Raw genomic sequence first — 26,767 nt, 5'->3', positions numbered from 1 at the left:
TATGGACGTATATGGGATTACGTGATCCAGGAGATCAGGCACATCGACCGCCTACCCCCAGCAACAGACAATCGAGCACTGGACGACCTGTCCATCAGAGTGCAGTCCCTAGTAGGGATGCTGGGAGCGCAGAGGGAAAAGGGTAGGCATGAACTATACGCCAACTCAAATGTAGAGAGGATCTTGGAGAAGCTACCGCCCGCCCGACAGGAGCGCTTTAGGCGGCAGAGAGACCACCGAGACCCTAATGGCCCCGAACCGAACCTCCTCGATCTAGCCGACTTCCTGGCGAGAGAAGTCAGCAGCTTACGGCTAGATACATTCGGACGGAGCACCCCTGGCTCCAGAGAAGGAACCAGGAGACTAAATGATGGAAGAAGATCGGTGACTGTCATGCACCAATCGGAGTCAGTGCCAAGCAGTAGGAGCCACAGTACCCCCTCAAGAAAGGAGAAGTGGAAGATAGTGTGCCCCTACTGTGAGAAAGAACACTGGCTGTCACAATGTGACTCATTCCCCAAGATGAATGCGGAGGAAGCGAGTCAATGGATAAAGTCCAACAGACGCTGTTTTCGCTGTGCGCGATCACACATGGCAGCCGAATGCCGCTTAAAGAAAAAGTGCAGTCGGTGCGATGGAGCCCTTCTGGACATACTCCACGACAGTAACAGACGGCGGCCTCCACCCGCACCACCAAGCAGCAAAGCAAGCGTCATGTACATCGACCCCGCCAGCAGCAGCGGAGCCAGAGTGCTCTTAAAGGTAGTCCGTGTGACATTGAGCTACCAGAATAAAGTCATGGACACTTACGCCGTCCTTGATGACGGGTCAGAGAAGACCCTTCTGCTCGCGTCCGCTGCGGCCCAGCTAGGGCTGCGGGGGAGCGAAAACCAAATGACAATTCGGACAATAAGAAGAGATTTGAAAACGATAAAGGGCGAGAATGTCTCATTCTCTATCGCAGCAAGCGGCCAGCCCGAGCGACGGTACAGGATTACAGACGCTTTCACCAGCCAAGAAATAGGGCTCTCGCGGTACACATACCCCGTAGCCAAGCTGATGGAGAAATATGTACATCTACGCAAGCTACCGATCCCACTCATAGACGGTGCTACCCCGACACTGTTGATAGGCTCCGACCATGCAGACCTCATTGTCCCGATAGACCGGGTTCATACCGGACCCAGAGGCTGTCCTGCAGCAGTCGAGACCCGCCTAGGATGGACTCTCCAAGGCCCACTCGCCAAATCTCTCAACCGAACCACAGCCACTAGCTGTCTCCACTCCCGAGTCACAGAGGGAGACACCGCACTCCTGCAGCATGTAGAGAGGCTATGGACCTTAGAACAAATGCCCTTTAAGAACGAAAAGAAAGACATTCGCTCTAAAGACGACATCTACGCCATTAACCTCCTCGAGACGGGAACAAAGAGAGTCCCAGTCAGCGGCGTGTTGAGATACGCCACGCCACTCCTGCGGCGGGAAGGGATGCCTACCTTTCACGCAAAGAAAGACGCCACAGAGCGGTACCTACTAAACACAGAGCGGCGCTTAGCCAAGGACCCCGCCCAAGAAAGTGTATACCGCGCTGAGATTGAGAAGCTCATCACAGCGGGACACGTCACAAAGATTGACATTAAAGAGGCCGACCAGACGACTGAATCGTGGTACGTGCCCCACCACAAGGTTCATCACAACGGCAAAGACCGCATCGTGTTTAACTGCAGCTACCAGATCGGATCCCAAAATCTGAATAAAGAGCTATTGCCCGGTCCTACACTCGGCCCCTCCCTACTAGGCGTACTACTCCGCTTCCGCCAGGACAAGGTGGCTATCAGCGGGGATATCAAAGGGATGTTCCTGCAGGTGAGATTAGTAGAGGAGGACAAGCCCCTGTTGCGGTTCCTATGGAGAGAGAGGCCAGGAGATGAGCACCCAGCCATCTACCAATGGGAAGTCCTCCCTTTCGGAACTACATGCAGCCCATGCTGTGCTACATTTGCACTACAGAGACATGTCGCAGAGGACCCAGCAGCGGACGAAGAGGTCCGACACAGTGTGAAGAACAGCTTCTACGTAGATAACTGTCTACAAAGCGTTTCGACCCAGGAAGAAGCCGAGGCTCTCCTACATAAACTCCGCGCCTCTCTGATCAAAGGCGGCTTTGATCTCAGGCAGTGGGCCAGCAGCGATCCGCACGTACTGCGCAGCCTCTCCTCCGAGGACAAGGCAGCGAGCAGCGAGACCTGGATGGCCACAATCCCAGGAGAAGCCCAAGAGATGACACTAGGACTAGTGTGGCGCTTCAAAACAGATTCGCTCCACTATAGACACAAACCCCTGACCACGGAGCAGGGAAGGTCGACGGCAATACCGACCACCAGACGGAGTGTGTACAGAACACTCGCCCGACAATATGACCCGTTAGGATGTATACTACCGTACACCACCAGGGCAAAGATGATTGTACGAGCATTGTGGGACAAGGACCAGGGCTGGGACGACCCCATTCCCGCACATCTTGCATCCACCTGGAGAGAGTGGGAGATGGAACTCCACTCACTCCCAGGCGTTAATATACGCCGAAGCTACTTCCCACCCACGGTGAGGCCAGAGACATGTAAAATGGATTTACACGTCTTCAGTGACGCCTCCGAGGTCGCCTACGGATCAGTAGCCTACTTGCGGGCCCAAGAAGAGGGGGGAGAGATCTACACAGCATTCATCCTCGCCCGCTCGAGAATAGCCCCACGCAAGCAACAGTCTATCCCACGTCTAGAGCTCTGCGCAGCCCTCGCAGGAGCGCATCTAGCCACGCTCATCCAACGTGAGCTCACCATTCCGGTGCATAGAACAATCCTGTGGTCAGATTCCACGACAGTACTCGCCTGGATCAAATCGGATTCATGCAAATACAAAGTCTTCGTGGGAGTCAGAGTCACTGAGATTCAAGAGTTAACCGGAGAGTTAACCGGAGAAGCAAACTGGCGCTATGTTGATACAAAACACAACCCAGCTGACGTCATCACCCGGGGAATGTCCCTAGATGACTTAACCCGTCATAACATCTACAGTGACGGACCAGCATTCCTCAAGCTCCCGGAAGGAGATTGGCCCACGCCCACCCCGAGGGAAGCAAGTGACGAGGAGGCTGAGAATAAGAAACCCATGTTCTGTGGATTGAGCACTGTTGTCTCCGCAGACCCCAACATAGACGATTGCATTACCATAGAGAGTGCGCAGCAACGGACATTCCTGCGGCACCACCCAGAGATTAAGTCCCCCGCTGATATGTCAGCAGCTGACTACGAGGAAGCAGAACTGCTTCTACTGCAACGAGCCCAGAGAGACTCGTTCCCCGATGAACTAGACTGTCTACAGGGAGGAAAGCCCGTCCCATCAGACAGCAGATTGATTCATCTGGCCCCCGAGAGTGACACACATACCCTCATCAGAGTGGGTGGTCGCCTGCGGAGAGCCCCCAATTTACCGGATGACATTAAGTACCCGATCGTATTGAACAGCCGACACAAGGTCACAGAGCTGATTATAAAGAAATACGACGAGGATGTACACCACGCAGGAGCAGAGAGAGTCTTCGCGGAAATCAGACGTCGTTACTGGATACTTCAAGGAAGAGAGGCGGTGCGACGCTTCCAGCGAACCTGTCTAGACTGCCGAAAGTGGCGCGCGCAGCCCAGCATACCACGGATGGCTGACCTACCTCCATGTCGCCTCCGACTCGGCGACAAGCCATTCCACTCAACAGGCATGGACTGTTTTGGCCCGCTGCACATAAAGAAAGGAAGAGGCACCGAGAAGCGGTGGGGTATTGTATTCAAATGCATGACCACCAGAGCGATACATATCGAGCTCCTTCCGACCATGAGCGCAGACTCATTCCTTATGGCCTTCCGAAGATTCACATCACGGAAAGGAAAACCGTCTACATTATTGTCCGATCACGGGACAAACTTCAAAGGCGGAGAAAGAGAGCTGAGGGAGAGCTTCCAAGCTATGGGCCCAGAACTTAAGACCCACCTCGCTCCAGCCCAGATTGACTTCCAATTCAACCCCCCAAACGCACCCCACTTCGGTGGAACTTGGGAACGAGAAGTACGTTCTATAAAGACAGCCCTGTACGCAGTACTTGGGGCCCAGACTGTGGCGGAAGAAGTCCTAATGACAGTCCTCACGGAGATTGAGGGAGTATTGAACTCAAAGCCCCTCGGTTACGTCTCCAGTGATGTAGCAGATGTCGACCCAGTCACCCCCAACACCCTCCTGATGGGGCGGCTAGATCCCGCGTTACCCCAGACAATGTACCGGCCTGAAGAAGCGAACGGCCGACGAATGTGGAGGTACAGCCAAGTATTAGCCGACAAGTTTTGGAGCAGTTTCCTACTGCACTACCTACCGTCTCTACAGACCCGCCAGAAGTGGGTAAAAGAGAGAGACAATTTGACGGAAGGAACAGTCGTCATGATTATTGACCAGTCACTACCCAGAGCTATGTGGCCGGCTGGCCGCGTAAGCAAAGTGATCACCGGTGCCGATGGCAAGGTCCGAGCAGCTGACGTACTCGTCCAGGGGCGCATTTACACCCGTCCTGTGGCGAGGCTCATAGAACTGCCCCGACTCCCAGACACAATCGATGATGACCATGACCCTATGACTTTGTGAGTTGACTGACCCTTACAGCGAACCCTTGAGTGGTGGACAGTGCGGTTAATCTGTCTCTGCTTAACTAATTGGGTTGGGACCAATTAGGGGGCGGCTGTTCTGAAGGATCAGATTAAACCGAATATATATATTTATTTATATATATATATTTAATTGTATTTGTATATCCCCTGATATCCCTTGTATATTCCTTGTACAATATGCATTGAATATCCCTTCTAGTCTACTGAACATCCCATAATAGTCTCCATTCTACCATTGGACGAGACCTTGGTGCCAGGTCGCCATACCCCTCAGACCAGGTTCAATCGTACCGCTCAACATGTATGGACAAGTCCTAGTTCCGCGTAGGAATATGTCTACCGCACCACTAATGGTACTATTTGTTCATAGTGCGTATATATACTGCGCTATTAAAGTAGAGCTTTCTTTTAGTCCAGTTCCTTACCCTCCAACAGAGTGACAGACGCAAAAGCCTCCCCGCGAACCACGTGTGGGCAGTAAGGCCAATTCGGCCCAGTATCGGCATTGAGACATCGTGTATATTAATATTTGAATAGTCATATTTGGCAGTATATCGTCGAGTTGGACGTATTCTATTAAGCTAATAATAGTCTATTCATATGTAGTGCCTCGTGCGGTAAGAGTTCTATAGTAATCAGCACCCCCATCGTTTCGGGCATCAGCTGGACGCTTATCCAGGGTGGTTGACCCCACGTGAAGCTGCACCCGAGGAGCTCCAGGCCAAAGAGCGAGTGGACCTGTATATTGGATTATTCTACCGACGACGGCTAGCCTTCCCCGGCTTGGATTATGCTTTGAGTACTTTGATTATTCTATGGATAAAGGCCAACACTGCGGTGTGTTGGAAATACCCCCCCCGGAGAGGACGACAGGTGAGAAGACGCTCTACACGACGAGGTCGTCTCACGTCTCTCCATCGTGGACCGGAGGACGCCGGCCACAGAGAGTCCAACTGCTTTCATCTGTGGATCGAGGATCGCTGGGCACCGGGTCGCACGACTGTGGGCTCTCCCAGGATACCCTCGGCCAGACGGGATACAGCCAGACTCTACCCCCCCCCCTCCAGCTGTCCTACAAGCAGTCGGAACCTTCCCCTAGTGTATCCAGCTATATAATCATTCAAGTATCATTGCTATTGTTCCCTAAATATTCCAGGTTGTATATTTGCTTCCTGCGCAATCAGAGATTGGACATTCGATATTGATCTACCTACGAATACTCATTTGCCATAAAAGTGCATACTATTTCAAATCATAAATGTAATTAAGTGATCGTTGTACATACCTTTTGCTATGTATTATTATTAAACGCAGACTTTCGACTTGGTACATTTGTGTTGGATCCGTTTCATCAGGTGGGAGTGTTTATCATAATTATTTATACCTAGTACTGGGTGGCCAGAGTCTAAAGTACAAGAGGTAGTGGTAGTAAGTATCATATCTAACAATACAGTCAGGGAATTGTACCCCTCAGTTACAGATACCGATATACCGATATTGTCCAACTCTTAATTTCCGATACCGATATCAACCGATATCAACCGATACCGATATATGCAGGGTTTCCCCCCCCCCAAAAAAACTGAATAATTTCAGGTAATTAACATTACATATCTCTTGTTGTGGAATTAACACAACATTATGCTTTGCATTATACTTTTGACAATAAATTAAATCAGAATTTGTTCTTACTTGCTTGCCTGGGTAAATAAAGGTTATAGAAATGTACAAAAAAAAAAAAAATTAAAAGAATTTGAAAACCGATACCGATATTTTCCGATATCACATTTTAATGCCGATATCGGCCGATAATATCGGTAGGCCGATAATATCGGACATCCCTATTGATTATCAATATATAACATATCACCATGTTTATTTTTTTGCTTTTATGGGACATGACGAGACACGGACAGGACTGAAATTGAACAGGGACGACAAAAAACAATAAAGACAAGAACTAAACTAAATCGAAAACAGGAAAAAAGAAAGCAAAAAGATTTAAAATAAAAAAATAATAATGATAAATAAAATTTAAATTTAAATTTAAATACAAATACAAATACAAATAATAATAATAATAATAATAAATAACCAGGATAGAATATAGTAGTGGGGCCGAGTTTACAACAGCGTATCTGAGGTGCTCACCTCAGAGAAGAAGTATTTCTTTAGGATCAGTATTTCTTTAGGATCAGTCAGGGTCAAGGGATGTGAGAGTGTTTATGAATGTGATTAGAGGTTGCCATCTGTCATAAAAATGGCAATTGAGCCTCTTAGAGAGTACTTTACCTTTTCCGATGAAAGATATGACATCAAGTCCTTGAGCCAGGAGGTGGTGGACGGTGAGCTTGGGCTTTTCCAGTGCAGGAGGATACATCTACGGGCTATGAGTGAAGCGAAAGCTATGACATCTAGTTCCTTCCTGGAGAAACCAGCAGGTGTAAGGGGCACCCCAAAGATGGCTACCAAGGGGCATGGCTCTAGGTTGATGTTTAGGGCTTTGCCTAGCGTGTCGAAAAAACAAGACCAGAACTCAGCCAGCTTGGGGCAGGAGAAGAACATATGGGTGTGATTGGCAGGTGACAGGCCACATCTGTCACAGATATCGGTTGTGTCTGGAAAAAGGTTGTTAAGTCTAGCTTTTGTAAAATGGACCCTGTGCAAGATCTTAAACTGAATTAAACTTAGACGAGCACACGATGATGTATTGATGTAGCCTTTTTATGTCTGTGGTAGGCTGAGACTTTATTTAGCCAGGGTAATCACATCGATATTTCCACCTCTTTTTCAAGTGGGCCCTGGCCAAGAAGACAACATACTGTACATTAGGGTGACCAAACGTCCTCCTTTGCCCGGACATGTCCTCTTTCCACGCCCTGTCCGGGGCGTCCGTTTCTTTTTAATAAATTCACGAAAATGTCCGGGTTTCATTGAATTTTTCACATGACCAATATCATGTACTTAATTTGACTGGCGCATTGCACCGAATACTACTGTACTCTGTTGCGTGTGTGACGTATTCCCAAAGAAGACTGCTTTGTGGGCGGGTCTACTACGCTCACACACAAACAGAGGAGGAAGCAGACGGGTTTGGACCAGCATTGATTCTGCTCACAATGCCAAAGCGAAAATGTACATTACAGATGAACTGCAGAGAAAATTCCCAATTTACCGTCCCGGTCGAGACAAATGGGAGGCGGAGTGCAACGCGTGCAGAGCTTGACCATATGTTTCTGTGTCTAAGGTGCCGGAGATCTCAAAGCTCACATGGACATGAAAACATAAAAAATAAAGCTGTGCGAGGCTAGAGTTTGAAGGCAAAGTTGACCGAATTGATTGAAGTATGCAGCGTTTGATTCATGATGATATAAGATGCTTATGATACAATCATTCTAAGGATTACGTGTGTAATAAATTCGTTGTGTACACTAATTGCAAGTTATGCAAATGTAACAAATCCGAAACTGCATAGTGCACTTTTAAATTAGTATCTTTGTGAGGTTATTGTTTTATAATTTACATTGAAAAGATACAAAGATATATTTTTTAAAGCTGGATTTTCTAATACAGAAGAGGTATTATTTACAAATATTTTCTTTAAAAACAATTCCAATGAGAGACTCAAATCAAACTGCCACAGGACACAAAATAAGACATATTTTGTTCATGTCATACGTCCTTCATTCATTGGGGGGAACTATTTATGATATTCAATGATGACATAATATGAATTATGTGCTCCAATGAGTACATAGTTTATAATGTGAACATGTTTTGATATGAATTTACTTGGATTATAGTGATATTCAAATGTAAATTGATTGGGACTTTACTTCCAGAAGCCATGGTTTGTCAGTCTTCTTTTCTTTTACATGTATTACGTTGGTTTCTATGATCAAACCTATCTTCGTCTTATAATGAGGAACACCTGTACAGTACATGTTTGTTTCATGGCAAAAACATACCTGATGAAGAAGAGCATAAAGTAATACGAGGAAAATAGTAATAATAATAGTGATAACCATCACTTTATGACTTGATCCCAACCTGCTCTCTGTCACTTTATGATCCCAACCTGCTCTCTGTCACTTTATGATCCCAACCTGCTCTCTGTCACTTTATGATCCTAACCTGCTCTCTGTCACTTTATGATCCCAACCTGCTGTCTGTCACTTTATGATCCCAACCTGGTGTCTGTCACTTTATGATCCCAACCTGCTGTCTGTCACTTTATGATCCCAACCTGGTGTCTGTCACTTTATGATCCCAACCTGCTGTCTGTCACTTTATGATCCCAACCTGCTCTCTGTCACTTTATGATCCCAACCTGCTGTCTGTCACTTTATGATCCCAACCTGGTGTCTGTCACTTTATGATCCCAACCTGCTGTCTGTCACTTTATGATCCCAACCTGCTCTCTGTCACTTTATGATCCCAACCTGCTCTCTGTCACTTTATGATCCTAACCTGCTCTCTGTCACTTTATGATCCTAACCTGCTCTCTGTCACTTTATGATCCCAACCTGCTCTCTGTCACTTTATGATCCCAACCTGCTCTCTGTCACTTTATGATCTCAACCTGCTCTCTGTCACTTTATGATCCCAACCTGCTCTCTGTCACTTTATGATCTCAACCTGCTCTCTGTCACCTTATGATCCCAACCTGCTGTCTGTCACTTTATGATCCCAACCTGCTCTCTGTCACTTTATGATCCCAACCTGCTCTCTGTCACTTTATGATCCCAACCTGCTGTCTGTCACTTTATGATCCCAACCTGCTCTCTGTCACTTTATAATCCCAACCTGGTGTCTGTCACTTTATGATCCCAACCTGCTCTCTGTCACTTTATGATCCCAACCTGCTCTCTGTCACTTTATGACTTGATAAAGTCTTTGTCGAAGGGAACTCTTTTGGATACAAACACTTCTTACATCCTATATGGGATTAAAAGCGTGAGGCAGCACGAATTCCTTGGCTCTGCTAATGTATAACATGTAGCTCAAACGGACGAGAACAAACGTAAACTCTCTTAAAATAAACTCTCTGCGACCTGGCCGACAGGTAATTCCTAACCCATTGGATTGCAGAGGATTTAAAACCATAGCACACACGTTTAGACGGCCCTCACTGTGAGGATTGGTTCATTCCCCGCCACACGCTTCCTGGGGTGCTGTGATGATTGGTCCGTTGCCTAACGCACACTTCTAGGTCAAGTATCAATTACCATCACGCAGCTGTCATAGTTTGTGATTAGCACCCCAGAGGGCTTTATATACCTGGACCTTCTTTCTATCGATGTCGGGTCGTTTTGGAATACAACTGCTTTTGCCTGCTTTTTTCCCCGTTGCTGTGCCTCGTCTACTTTCCCTCCAGGACTTTCTGTGGAGATCCGCTGATGAGAACCTTGTTCCCCGTTTGGAGCTGCGCCTCGTTTACCCGCTTTACGCGTTTGCGCTTGGGTGAGTTGGAACCAAACCCCTCTGGATTATTCTGTCTGTGTGTGTGACGAACACCGAAGATTATCATTTTTGCTTGCACTGGACTCAGTTGAAGTGTGTGTTTAGAAGAGACACTGAAGATATCATTTCTGTTTGCACTAAACTCAGCTAAATTGTGTGTTGTGGAGAACACTGAAGATTGTCACTGTTCATTGGTTCTGGACACAGCTAAGGGAGGAGGGAACCACACTGCCTCTGTGTTTCGTTGGACTGTTATTGATATCTCTCTCTCTCCGTTTTCCACCTTGAGTTAAAACTGGGAGTATCTGCAGAGCCGCTACAACGTCAAGTACCGATTCCCCACCGCTATCACCAGGAGGATCTGCAGAGCCGCAGAGAACTCTGCCGATGGCAGTCTCCCTTGTTGTTTCATAATTGTTACTTTACCCCTTTTGTGACTCTGTAAATAAATACGCCCTAGTATTTGGCTAACTCTGAACTTCCTGTCTGTGCCGTGCGTTTGAGGTCGGTGTCAAACCCTAACACTCACGGCAGTGTGTGTGTGAGTTTGAGGGGGTGTAGGTGCTGGCTTGCATGCAGGCATGTGTGTGGCCGCGTACGTGGTTGTGAAGTTATGTGTGCATGTCTTCATATATATTACTGTAAGCCTGATTATCTTTGTGTCTATGTGTGTGTGAATGAGTGCATGCGTGTGTATCTGTGCATGTATGTGTGAACATTCCTGTGTGCATACATGTGTGTGCAAGTGCCTTTGTGCATGTGTGAGCATGTGTGTGTGTTTGTGTGCATGTGTATTCTGGTTGGTTACCTCAGGAGAAAACAGCAGCCAGTCTCTCATCAGGACCCAGTCAGTCACAAGACACTCTCTCTCACGAACGTGCGTGCGCGCGCACACACACACAGACACACAGACACACACACACACACACACACACACACAACTCCTGCTAACAAGCCTCTAGACATAACAAAGGAAGGAGCAGTTTAAGCTTTGTTCTCAATAAAAGTGTTAAACTGTGAGGTGTTGACATTAGCGCTCTTTAAAAAAAACTTCCAATTATCACTGGTCTGGACTTTACAACCAGCTGCTATAAACACTGTCAACAGGAGCCTGGAGGATCTAAACCAGTGTTTCTCATTAATTACCTAGACTGTGGCGGCCCGCCAGGTTCACCCACTACCACAGTCTCACAAAATCCTGTGGGAAACACTGACTAAACCCTATCTTTAAGTTTAATAAAACATTCATGAGGACTAGCGTGGCATTTATCCAATCAGGTGCCTTCCACGTGGGGAAACGGGAAGTAGGGAGGGGATACATGCACGCGACATGTAAACAACATTCATTTTGGATCCACAATTTTTTTTTAAATGATAAATTCATTAATCAATAATTTTTTAGGGGGAAAAGCAATACTTTTATTCTGCATCTTTCTAAAATGTTTTTTTCTTCATAAAAATCTATAGTACCTTTAGCCCCTTAAGCCCGGCGGGACAGAGAAGAGAACAGAGAAGAGAGAACAGATAAGATAAGAGAACAGAATAGGGGAGAACAGGTAACAGAACAGAGAAGAGAGAACAGAACAGAACAGAATAGGAGAACAGAACAGGGAACAGAGAAGAGAAGAGAACAGAGAAGAGAACAGAGAAGCGATGAGAGAAGAGATGAGAGAATAGAACAGACTAGGAGAGAACAGAGTGGAGAAGAGAGGAGAAGAGAGAGGAGAAGAGAGAAGAGAAGAGAAGAGAAGAGAGGAGAGAAGAGAAGAGAGGAGAGAAGAGAAGAGAAGAGAAGAGAGGAGAGAAGAGAGAGGAGAGGAGAAGAGGAGAGGAGAGGGAAGTGAGGAGAAGAGGAGAAGAGAGAAGGGAAGCGAAGATGAGAGAATAGACAAGAATAGAAGAGAGAGAAGAGAATAAAAGAGAAGAGAAGAGAAGAGAAGAGAAGAGAAGAGAAGAGAAGAGAAGAGAAGAGAAGAGAAGAGAAGAGAAGAGAAGAGAAGAGAAGAGAAGAGAAGAGAAGAGAAGAGAAGAAGGAGAGGAGAGAAGAAGGAGAGGAGAGAAGAAGGAGAGGAGAGGAGATTGTTGGTAACAGACAGTGTGGTCAGCAGTAGAGCAGGTTAATCTGCAGATCCAGAGACAGGAATGTAACACAGCGGGGATGCTGCTGCCAATAACCTGCTTCTATCTACTCTACTCTACAACACTGAGACACTAGATAACCTGCTTCTAATGTCTCTACTCTACAACACTGAGACACTAGATAACCTGCTTCTAATGTCTCTACTCTACAACACTGAGACACTAGATAACCTGCTTCTAATGTCTCTACTCTACAACACTGAGACACTAGATAACCTGCTTCTAATGTCTCTACTCTACAACACTGAGACACTAGATAACCTGCTTCTAATGTCTCTACTCTACAACACTGAGACACTAGATAACCTGCTTCTAATGTCTCTACTCTACAACACTGAGACAAGATAACCTGCTTCTAATGTCTCTACTCTACAACACTGACACAAGATAACTTCTAATGTCTCTACTCTACAACACTGAGACACTAGATAACCCGCTTCTAATGTCTCTACTCTACAACACTGAGACACTAGATAACCCGCTTCTAATGTCTCTACTCTACAACACTGAGACAAGATAACCTGCTTCTAATGTCTCTACTCTACAACACTGAGACAAGTTAACCTGCTTCTAATGTCTCTACTCTACAACACTGAGACACAAGTTAACCTGCTTCTAGTGTCTCTACTCTACAACACTGAGACACTAGATAACCTGCTTCTAATGTCTCTACTCTACAACACTGAGACAAGTTAACCTGCTTCTAATGTCTCTACTCTACAACACTGAGACAAGTTAACCTGCTTCTAATGTCTCTACTCTACAACACTGAGACACAAGTTAACCTGCTTCTAGTGTCTCTACTCTACAACACTGAGACACAAGTTAACCTGCTTCTAGTGTCTCTACTCTACAACACTGAGACACAAGTTAACCTGCTTCTAATGTCTCTACTCTACAACACTGAGACACTAGATAACCTGCTTCTAATGTCTCTACTCTACAACACTGAGACAAGATAACCTGCTTCTAATGTCTCTACTCTACAACACTGACACAAGATAACTTCTAATGTCTCTACTCTACAACACTGAGACACTAGATAACCCGCTTCTAATGTCTCTACTATACAACACTGAGACAAGATAACCTGCTTCTAATGTCTCTACTCTACAACACTGAGACAAGTTAACCTGCTTCTAATGTCTCTACTCTACAACACTGAGACACAAGTTAACCTGCTTCTAGTGTCTCTACTCTACAACACTGAGACACTAGATAACCTGCTTCTAATGTCTCTACTCTACAACACTGAGACAAGTTAACCTGCTTCTAATGTCTCTACTCTACAACACTGAGACACAAGTTAACCTGCTTCTAGTGTCTCTACTCTACAACACTGAGACACAAGTTAACCTGCTTCTAGTGTCTCTACTCTACAACACTGAGACACTAGATAACCTGCTTCTAATGTCTCTACTCTACAACACTGAGACAAGTTAACCTGCTTCTAATGTCTCTACTCTACAACACTGAGACACTAGATAACCTGCTTCTAATGTCTCTACTCTACAACACTGAGACACTAGATAACCCGCTTCTAATGTCTCTACTCTACAACACTGAGACACAAGTTAACCTGCTTCTAATGTCTCTACTCTACAACACTGAGAACAATAACCTGCTTCTAATGTCTCTACTCTACAACACTGAGCCACTAGATAACCTGCTTCTAATGTCTCTACTCTACAACACTGAGACACAAGTTAACCTGCTTCTAATGTCTCTACTCTACAACACTGAGACACTAGATAACCTGCTTCTAATGTCTCTACTCTACAACACTGAGACACTAGATAACCTGCTTCTAATGTCTCTACTCTACAACACTGAGAACAATAACCTGCTTCTAATGTCTCTACTCTACAACACTGAGACACAAGTTAACCTGCTTCTAATGTCTCTACTCTACAACACTGAGACACAAGTTAACCTGCTTCTAGTGTCTCTACTCTACAACACTGAGACACTAGATAACCTGCTTCTAATGTCTCTACTCTACAACACTGAGACAAGTTAACCTGCTTCTAGTGTCTCTACTCTACAACACTGAGACACAAGTTAACCTGCTTCTAATGTCTCTACTCTACAACACTGAGAACAATAACCTGCTTCTAATGTCTCTACTCTACAACACTGAGACACTAGATAACCTGCTTCTAATGTCTCTACTCTACAACACTGAGAACAATAACCTGCTTCTAATGTCTCTACTCTACAACACTGAGACACAAGTTAACCTGCTTCTAGTGTCTCTACTCTACAACACTGAGACACTAGATAACCTGCTTCTAATGTCTCTACTCTACAACACTGAGAACAATAACCTGCTTCTAATGTCTCTACTCTACAACACTGAGACACAAGTTAACCTGCTTCTAGTGTCTCTACTCTACAACACTGAGAACAAGATAACCTGCTTCTAATGTCTCTACTCTACAACACTGAAAACAATAACCTGCTTCTAATGTCTCTACTCTACAACACTGAGACACAAGTTAACCTGCTTCTAATGTCTCTACTCTACAACACTGACACAAGATCACCTGCTTCTAATGTCTCTACTCTACAACACTGAGACACTAGATAACCCGCTTCTAATGTCTCTACTCTACAACACTGAGACACAAGTTAACCTGCTTCTAATGTCTCTACTCTACAACACTGAGACACTAGATAACCTGCTTCTAATGTCTCTACTCTACAACACTGAGACACAAGTTAACCTGCTTCTAGTGTCTCTACTCTACAACACTGAGACACTAGATAACCTGCTTCTAATGTCTCTATTCTACAACACTGAGACACTAGATAACCTGCTTCTAATGTCTCTACTCTACAACACTGAGAACAATAACCTGCTTCTAATGTCTCTACTCTACAACACTGAGACACTAGATAACCTGCTTCTAATGTCTCTACTCTACAACACTGAGACACTAGATAACCTGCTTCTAATGTCTCTACTCTACAACACTGAGACAAGTTAACCTGCTTCTAATGTCTCTACTCTACAACACTGAGACACAAGTTAACCTGCTTCTAGTGTCTCTACTCTACAACACTGAGACACTAGATAACCTGCTTCTAATGTCTCTACTCTACAACACTAAGACAAGTTAACCTGCTTCTAATGTCTCTACTCTACAACACTGAGACACAAGTTAACCTGCTTCTAGTGTCTCTACTCTACAACACTGAGACACTAGATAACCTGCTTCTAATGTCTCTACTCTACAACACTGAGACAAGTTAACCTGCTTCTAATGTCTCTACTCTACAACACTGAGACAAGTTAACCTGCTTCTAATGTCTCTACTCTACAACACTGAGACACAAGTTAACCTGCTTCTAGTGTCTCTACTCTACAACACTGAGACACAAGTTAACCTGCTTCTAATGTCTCTACTCTACAACACTGAGACACTAGATAACCTGCTTCTAATGTCTCTACTCTACAACACTGAGACACAAGTTAACCTGCTTCTAGTGTCTCTACTCTACAACACTGAGACACTAGATAACCTGCTTCTAATGTCTCTACTCTACAACACTGAGACACAAGTTAACCTGCTTCTAGTGTCTCTACTCTACAACACTGAGACACTAGATAACCTGCTTCTAATGTCTCTACTCTACAACACTGAGACACTAGATAACCTGCTTCTAATGTCTCTACTCTACAACACTGAGAACAATAACCCGCTTCTAATGTCTCTACTCTACAACACTGAGAACAATAACCCGCTTCTAATGTCTCTACTCTACAACACTGAGACACTAGATAACCTGCTTCTAATGTCTCTACTCTACAACACTGAGAACAATAACCCGCTTCTAATGTCTCTACTCTACAACACTGAGACACTAGATAACCTGCTTCTAGTGTCTCTACTCTACAACACTGAGACACTAGATAACCTGCTTCTAATGTCTCTACTCTACAACACTGAGACACAAGTTAACCTGCTTCTAGTGTCTCTACTCTACAACACTGAGACACTAGATAACCTGCTTCTAATGTCTCTACTCTACAACACTGAGAACAATAACCTGCTTCTAATGTCTCTACTCTACAACACTGAGACACAAGTTAACCTGCTTCTAATGTCTCTACTCTACAACACTGAGACACTAGATAACCTGCTTCTAATGTCTCTACTCTACAACACTGAGACACAAGTTAACCTGCTTCTAGTGTCTCTACTCTACAACACTGAGACACTAGATAACCTGCTTCTAATGTCTCTACTCTACAACACTGAGACACTAGATAACCTGCTTCTAATGTCTCTACTCTACAACACTGAGAACAATAACCTGCTTCTAATGTCTCTACTCTACAACACTGAGACACAAGTTAACCTGCTTCTAATGTCTCTACTCTACAACACTGAGACACTAGATAAGCTGCTTCTAATGTCTCTACTCTACAACACTGAGACAAGATAACCTGCTTCTAATGTCTCTACTCTACAACACTGACACAAGATCACCTGCTTCTAATGTCTCTACTCTACAACACTGAGACACTAGATAACCTGCTTCTAATGTCTCTACTCTACAACACTGAGACACTAGATAACCCGCTTCTAATGTCTCTACTCTACAACACTGAGACACAAGTTAACCTGCTTCTAATGTCTCTACTCTACAACACTGAGACACTAGATAACCTGCTTCTAATGTCTCTACTCTACAACACTGAGACACTAGATAACCTGCTTCTAATGTCTCTACTCTACAACACTGAGACACTAGATAACCTGCTTCTAATGTCTCTACTCTACAACACTGAGACACTAGATAACCTGCTTCTAATGTCTCTACTCTACAACACTGAGACAAGATAACCTGCTTCTAATGTCTCTACTCTACAACACTGACACAAGATAACTTCTAATGTCTCTACTCTACAACACTGAGACACTAGATAACCCGCTTCTAATGTCTCTACTCTACAACACTGAGACAAGATAACCTGCTTCTAATGTCTCTACTCTACAACACTGAGACAAGTTAACCTGCTTCTAATGTCTCTACTCTACAACACTGAGACACAAGTTAACCTGCTTCTAGTGTCTCTACTCTACAACACTGAGACACTAGATAACCTGCTTCTAATGTCTCTACTCTACAACACTGAGACAAGTTAACCTGCTTCTAATGTCTCTACTCTACAACACTGAGACAAGTTAACCTGCTTCTAATGTCTCTACTCTACAACACTGAGACACAAGTTAACCTGCTTCTAGTGTCTCTACTCTACAACACTGAGACACAAGTTAACCTGCTTCTAATGTCTCTACTCTACAACACTGAGACACTAGATAACCTGCTTCTAATGTCTCTACTCTACAACACTGAGACAAGTTAACCTGCTTCTAGTGTCTCTACTCTACAACACTGAGACACAAGTTAACCTGCTTCTAGTGTCTCTACTCTACAACACTGAGACACAAGTTAACCTGCTTCTAATGTCTCTACTCTACAACACTGAAACACTAGATAACCTGCTTCTAATGTCTCTACTCTACAACACTGAGACACAAGTTAACCTGCTTCTAGTGTCTCTACTCTACAACACTGAGACACTAGATAACCTGCTTCTAATGTCTCTACTCTACAACACTGAGACACTAGATAACCTGCTTCTAGTGTCTCTAATCTACAACACTGAGACACAAGTTAACCTGCTTCTAGTGTCTCTACTCTACAACACTGAGACACTAGATAACCTGCTTCTAATGGCTCTACTCTACAACACTGAGACACTAGATAACCTGCTTCTAATGTCTCTACTCTACAACACTGAGACACTAGATAACCTGCTTCTAGTGTCTCTACTCTACAACACTGAGACACAAGTTAACCTGCTTCTAGTGTCTCTACTCTACAACACTGAGACACTAGATAACCTGCTTCTAATGTCTCTACTCTACAACACTGAGAACAATAACCTGCTTATAATGTCTCTACTCTACAACACTGAGACACAAGTTAACCTGCTTCTAATGTCTCTACTCTACAACACTGAGACACTAGATAACCTGCTTCTAATGTCTCTACTCTACAACACTGAGACACAAGTTAACCTGCTTCTAGTGTCTCTACTCTACAACACTGAGACACAAGTTAACCTGCTTCTAGTGTCTCTACTCTACAACACTGAGACACTAGATAACCTGCTTCTAATGTCTCTACTCTACAACACTGAGAACAATAACCTGCTTATAATGTCTCTACTCTACAACACTGAGACACAAGTTAACCTGCTTCTAGTGTCTCTACTCTACAACACTGAGACACTAGATAACCTGCTTCTAATGTCTCTACTCTACAACACTGAGAACAATAACCTGCTTCTAATGTCTCTACTCTACAACACTGAGACACAAGTTAACCTGCTTCTAGTGTCTCTACTCTACAACACTGAGACACTAGATAACCTGCTTCTAATGTCTCTATTCTACAACACTGAGAACAAGATAACCTGCTTCTAATGTATCTACTCTACAACACTGACACAAGATAACTTCTAATGTATCTACTCTACAACACTGAGAACAAGATAACCTGCTTCTAATGTCTCTACTCTACAACACTGAGAACAAGATAACCTGCTTCTAATGTCTCTACTCTACAACACTGAGACAAGATAACCTGCTTCTAATGTCTCTACTCTACAACACTGAGACAAGTTAACCTGCTTCTAATGTCTCTACTCTACAACACTGAGACACAAGTTAACCTGCTTCTAGTGTCTCTACTCTACAACACTGAGACACTAGATAACCTGCTTCTAATGTCTCTACTCTACAACACTGAGACAAGTTAACCTGCTTCTAATGTCTCTACTCTACAACACTGAGACACTAGATAACCTGCTTCTAATGTCTCTACTCTACAACACTGAGACACTAGATAACCTGCTTCTAATGTCTCTACTCTACAACACTGAGACACTAGATAACCTGCTTCTAATGTCTCTACTCTACAACACTGAGACAAGTTAACCTGCTTCTAATGTCTCTACTCTACAACACTGAGACACTAGATAACCTGCTTCTAATGTCTCTACTCTACAACACTGAGACACTAGATAACCCGCTTCTAATGTCTCTACTCTACAACACTGAGACACAAGTTAACCTGCTTCTAATGTCTCTACTCTACAACACTGAGACACTAGATAACCTGCTTCTAATGTCTCTACTCTACAACACTGAGACACAAATTAACCTGCTTCTAGTGTCTCTACTCTACAACACTGAGACACTAGATAACCTGCTTCTAATGTCTCTACTCTACAACACTGAGAACAATAACCTGCTTCTAATGTCTCTACTCTACAACACTGACACACAAGTTAACCTGCTTCTAGTGTCTCTACTCTACAACACTGAGACACTAGATAACCTGCTTCTAATGTCTCTATTCTACAACACTGAGACAAGTTAACCTGCTTCTAATGTCTCTACTCTACAACACTGAGACAAGTTAACCTGCTTCTAATGTCTCTACTCTACAACACTGAGACACAAGTTAACCTGCTTCTAGTGTCTCTACTCTACAACACTGAGACACTAGATAACCTGCTTCTAATGTCTCTACTCTACAACACTGAGACAAGTTAACCTGCTTCTAATGTCTCTACTCTACAACACTGAGACACAAGTTAACCTGCTTCTAGTGTCTCTACTCTACAACACTGAGACACAAGTTAACCTGCTTCTAATGTCTCTACTCTACAACACTGAGACACTAGATAACCTGCTTCTAATGTCTCTACTCTACAACACTGAGACACAAGTTAACCTGCTTCTAGTGTCTCTACTCTACAACACTGAGACACTAGATAACCTGCTTCTAATGTCTCTACTCTACAACACTGAGACACAAGTTAACCTGCTTCTAATGTCTCTACTCTACAACACTGAGACACTAGATAACCTGCTTCTAATGTCTCTACTCTACAACACTGAGACACAAATTAACCTGCTTCTAGTGTCTCTACTCTACAACACTGAGACACTAGATAACCCGCTTCTAATGTCTCTACTCTACAACACTGAGACACAAGTTAACCTGCTTCTAATGTCTCTACTCTACAACACTGAGACACTAGATAACCTGCTTCTAATGTCTCTACTCTACAACACTGAGACACAAATTAACCTGCTTCTAGTGTCTCTACTCTACAACACTGAGACACTAGATAACCTGCTTCTAATGTCTCTACTCTACAACACTGAGAACAATAACCTGCTTCTAATGTCTCTACTCTACAACACTGACACACAAGTTAACCTGCTTCTAGTGTCTCTACTCTACAACACTGAGACACTAGATAACCTGCTTCTAGTGTCTCTACTCTACAACACTGAGACACTAGATAACCTGCTTCTAATGTCTCTACTCTACAACACTGAGACAAGTTAACCTGCTTCTAATGTCTCTACTCTACAACACTGAGACACAAGTTAACCTGCTTCTAGTGTCTCTACTCTACAACACTGAGACACAAGTTAACCTGCTTCTAATGTCTCTACTCTACAACACTGAGACACTAGATAACCTGCTTCTAATGCCTCTACTCTACAACACTGAGACACAAGTTAACCTGCTTCTAGTGTCTCTACTCTACAACACTGAGACACTAGATAACCTGCTTCTAATGTCTCTACTCTACAACACTGAGACACAAGTTAACCTGCTTCTAATGTCTCTACTCTACAACACTGAGACACTAGATAACCTGCTTCTAATGTCTCTACTCTACAACACTGAGACACAAATTAACCTGCTTCTAGTGTCTCTACTCTACAACACTGAGACACTAGATAACCTGCTTCTAATGTCTCTACTCTACAACACTGAGAACAATAACCTGCTTCTAATGTCTCTACTCTACAACACTGACACACAAGTTAACCTGCTTCTAGTGTCTCTACTCTACAACACTGAGACACTAGATAACCTGCTTCTAATGTCTCTACTCTACAACACTGAGACACAAGTTAACCTGCTTCTAGTGTCTCTACTCTACAACACTGAGACACTAGATAACCTGCTTCTAATGTCTCTACTCTACAACACTGAGACACTAGATAACCTGCTTCTAATGTCTCTACTCTACAACACTGAGAACAATAACCCGCTTCTAATGTCTCTACTCTACAACACTGAGACACAAGTTAACCTGCTTCTAGTGTCTCTACTCTACAACACTGAGACACTAGATAACCTGCTTCTAGTGTCTCTACTCTACAACACTGAGACACAAGTTAACCTGCTTCTAGTGTCTCTACTCTACAACACTGAGACACTAGATAACCTGCTTCTAATGTCTCTACTCTACAACACTGAGACACAAGTTAACCTGCTTCTAGTGTCTCTACTCTACAACACTGAGACACTAGATAACCTGCTTCTAATGTCTCTACTCTACAACACTGAGAACAATAACCTGCTTCTAATGTCTCTACTCTACAACACTGAGACACAAGTTAACCTGCTTCTAGTGTCTCTACTCTACAACACTGAGACACTAGATAACCTGCTTCTAATGTCTCTACTCTACAACACTGAGAACAATAACCTGCTTCTAATGTCTCTACTCTACAACACTGAGACACAAGTTAACCTGCTTCTAGTGTCTCTACTCTACAACACTGAGAACAAGATAACCTGCTTCTAATGTCTCTACTCTACAACACTGAGACAAGATAACCTGCTTCTAATGTCTCTACTCTACAACACTGAGACACTAGATAACCTGCTTCTAATGTCTCTACTCTACAACACTGACACAAGTTAACCTGCTTCTAATGTCTCTACTCTACAACACTGAGACAAGATAACCTGCTTCTAATGTCTCTACTCTACAACACTGACACAAGATCACCTGCTTCTAATGTCTCTACTCTACAACACTGAGACACTAGATAACCTGCTTCTAATGTCTCTACTCTACAACACTGAGACACTAGATAACCCGCTTCTAATGTCTCTACTCTACAACACTGAGACACAAGTTAACCTGCTTCTAATGTCTCTACTCTACAACACTGAGACACTAGATAACCTGCTTCTAATGTCTCTACTCTACAACACTGAGACACTAGATAACCTGCTTCTAATGTCTCTACTCTACAACACTGAGAACAATAACCTGCTTCTAATGTCTCTACTCTACAACACTGAGAACAATAACCTGCTTCTAATGTATCTACTCTACAACACTGAGACACAAGTTAACCTGCTTCTAATGTCTCTACTCTACAACACTGAGACACTAGATAACCTGCTTCTAATGTCTCTACTCTACAACACTGAGACACAAGTTAACCTGCTTCTAGTGTCTCTACTCTACAACACTGAGACACTAGATAACCTGCTTCTAATGTCTCTACTCTACAACACTGAGAACAATAACCTGCTTCTAATGTCTCTACTCTACAACACTGAGACACAAGTTAACCTGCTTCTAGTGTCTCTACTCTACAACACTGAGACACTAGATAACCTGCTTCTAATGTCTCTACTCTACAACACTGAGAACAATAACCTGCCTCTAATGTCTCTACTCTACAACACTGAGACACAAGTTAACCTGCTTCTAGTGTCTCTACTCTACAACACTGAGAACAAGATAACCTGCTTCTAATGTCTCTACTCTACAACACTGAGACAAGATAACCTGCTTCTAATGTCTCTACTCTACAACACTGAGACACTAGATAACCCGCTTCTAATGTCTCTACTCTACAACACTGAGACACTAGATAACCTGCTTCTAATGTCTCTACTCTACAACACTGAGACACTAGATAACCCGCTTCTAATGTCTCTACTCTACAACACTGAGACACAAGTTAACCTGCTTCTAATGTCTCTACTCTACAACACTGAGACAAGATAACCTGCTTCTAATGTCTCTACTCTACAACACTGAGACACTAGATAACCCGCTTCTAATGTCTCTACTCTACAACACTGAGACACTAGATAACCCGCTTCTAATGTCTCTACTCTACAACACTGAGACACAAGTTAACCTGCTTCTAATGTCTCTACTCTACAACACTGAGACAAGATAACCTGCTTCTAATGTCTCTACTCTACAACACTGAGAACAATAACCTGCTTCTAATGTCTCTACTCTACAACACTGAGACACAAGTTAACCTGCTTCTAATGTCTCTACTCTACAACACTGAGACACTAGATAACCTGCTTCTAATGTCTCTACTCTACAACACTGAGACACTAGATAACCTGCTTCTAATGTCTCTACTCTACAACACTGAGAACAATAACCTGCTTCTAATGTCTCTACTCTACAACACTGAGACACAAGTTAACCTGCTTCTAGTGTCTCTACTCTACAACACTGAGAACAAGATAACCTGCTTCTAATGTCTCTACTCTACAACACTGAGACAAGATAACCTGCTTCTAATGTCTCTACTCTACAACACTGAGACACTAGATAACCTGCTTCTAATGTCTCTACTCTACAACACTGACACAAGTTAACCTGCTTCTAATGTCTCTACTCTACAACACTGAGACAAGATAACCTGCTTCTAATGTCTCTACTCTACAACACTGACACAAGATCACCTGCTTCTAATGTCTCTACTCTACAACACTGAGACACTAGATAACCTGCTTCTAATGTCTCTACTCTACAACACTGAGACACTAGATAACCCGCTTCTAATGTCTCTACTCTACAACACTGAGACACAAGTTAACCTGCTTCTAATGTCTCTACTCTACAACACTGAGACACTAGATAACCTGCTTCTAATGTCTCTACTCTACAACACTGAGACACAAGTTAACCTGCTTCTAGTGTCTCTACTCTACAACACTGAGACACTAGATAACCTGCTTCTAATGTCTCTACTCTACAACACTGAGAACAATAACCTGCTTCTAATGTCTCTACTCTACAACACTGAGACACAAGTTAACCTGCTTCTAGTGTCTCTACTCTACAACACTGAGACACTAGATAACCTGCTTCTAATGTCTCTACTCTACAACACTGAGACAAGTTAACCTGCTTCTAATGTCTCTACTCTACAACACTGAGACAAGTTAACCTGCTTCTAATGTCTCTACTCTACAACACTGAGACACTAGATAACCTGCTTCTAATGTCTCTACTCTACAACACTGAGACACAAGTTAACCTGCTTCTAGTGTCTCTACTCTACAACACTGAGACACTAGATAACCTGCTTCTAATGTCTCTACTCTACAACACTGAGACAAGTTAACCTGCTTCTAATGTCTCTACTCTACAACACTGAGACACAAGTTAACCTGCTTCCAGTGTCTCTACTCTACAACACTGAGACACTAGATAACCTGCTTCTAATGTCTCTACTCTACAACACTGAGACAAGTTAACCTGCTTCTAATGTCTCTACTCTACAACACTGAGACAAGTTAACCTGCTTCTAATGTCTCTACTCTACAACACTGAGACACAAGTTAACCTGCTTCCAGTGTCTCTACTCTACAACACTGAGACACAAGTTAACCTGCTTCTAATGTCTCTACTCTACAACACTGAGACACTAGATAACCTGCTTCTAATGTCTCTACTCTACAACACTGAGACACTAGATAACCTGCTTCTAATGTCTCTACTCTACAACACTGACACAAGATAACCTGCTTCTAATGTCTCTACTCTACAACACTGAGACACTAGATAACCTGCTTCTAATGTCTCTACTCTACAACACTGAGACACAAGTTAACCTGCTTCTAGTGTCTCTACTCTACAACACTGAGACACAAGATAACCTGCTTCTAGTGTCTCTACTCTACAACACTGAGACACTAGATAACCTGCTTCTAATGTCTCTACTCTACAACACTGACACAAGATCACCTGCTTCTAATGTCTCTACTCTACAACACTGAGACACTAGATAACCTGCTTCTAATGTCTCTACTCTACAACACTGAGACACTAGATAACCCGCTTCTAATGTCTCTACTCTACAACACTGAGACACAAGTTAACCTGCTTCTAATGTCTCTACTCTACAACACTGAGACACTAGATAACCTGCTTCTAATGTCTCTACTCTACAACACTGAGACACAAGTTAACCTGCTTCTAGTGTCTCTACTCTACAACACTGAGACACTAGATAACCTGCTTCTAATGTCTCTACTCTACAACACTGAGAACAATAACCTGCTTCTAATGTCTCTACTCTACAACACTGAGACACTAGATAACCTGCTTCTAATGTCTCTACTCTACAACACTGAGAACAATAACCTGCTTCTAATGTCTCTACTCTACAACACTGAGACACTAGATAACCTGCTTCTAATGTCTCTACTCTACAACACTGAGACAAGTTAACCTGCTTCTAATGTCTCTACTCTACAACACTGAGACAAGTTAACCTGCTTCTAATGTCTCTACTCTACAACACTGAGACACAAGTTAACCTGCTTCTAGTGTCTCTACTCTACAACACTGAGACACTAGATAACCTGCTTCTAATGTCTCTACTCTACAACACTGAGACAAGTTAACCTGCTTCTAATGTCTCTACTCTACAACACTGAGACACAAGTTAACCTGCTTCTAGTGTCTCTACTCTACAACACTGAGACACTAGATAACCTGCTTCTAATGTCTCTACTCTACAACACTGAGACACAAGTTAACCTGCTTCTAATGTCTCTACTCTACAACACTGAGACACTAGATAACCTGCTTCTAATGTCTCTACTCTACAACACTGAGACACTAGATAACCTGCTTCTAATGTCTCTACTCTACAACACTGACACAAGATAACCTGCTTCTAATGTCTCTACTCTACAACACTGAGACACTAGATAACCTGCTTCTAATGTCTCTACTCTACAACACTGACACAAGTTAACCTGCTTCTAGTGTCTCTACTCTACAACACTGAGACACTAGATAACCTGCTTCTAATGTCTCAGAAGCAGAAACTGTGATAAAGTTGCACTAGATTACAATACCACAGTCACAGTTAGGTACAGTAGCAGCTGTTAGTGTTATGAGTCTGACTGCCTTGAGGCTGCGCTACGGTTTGCCGGACGGCATCATCTCCAACAGTGTAGCCTGGCATGTGGCGAGGCTCTGCATCTGCATGAAGGTCAGTCAGCACACGTTTCGCTATTATGCCACATCAATGTGGAACGCCCCACTACCCACAGCTGTAAAGGAATGTGAATCACTACCCACTTTCAAAAACACTCTCAAAGAACACCTACGGGAGACTGCAATTCGAAACTGGCCCCTGTAAATGTCCTAACGCAACCCCCTCCAATGTACAGTAAATGACCAAGTATGGCTTTGTCAATATTTGTCATCTGCATAATAACGCCCGCCCCATCTATGCTTGTAGCCAACTGCCAACTGCCAGCTATGCATCTATGCT

This window comes from Notolepis coatsorum (genome assembly GCF_963971535.1).
Source record: "Notolepis coatsorum genome assembly, chromosome: 5".
Lineage (NCBI taxonomy): Eukaryota > Metazoa > Chordata > Actinopteri > Aulopiformes > Paralepididae > Notolepis > Notolepis coatsorum.
This window is presented reverse-complemented; position numbering follows the sequence as displayed.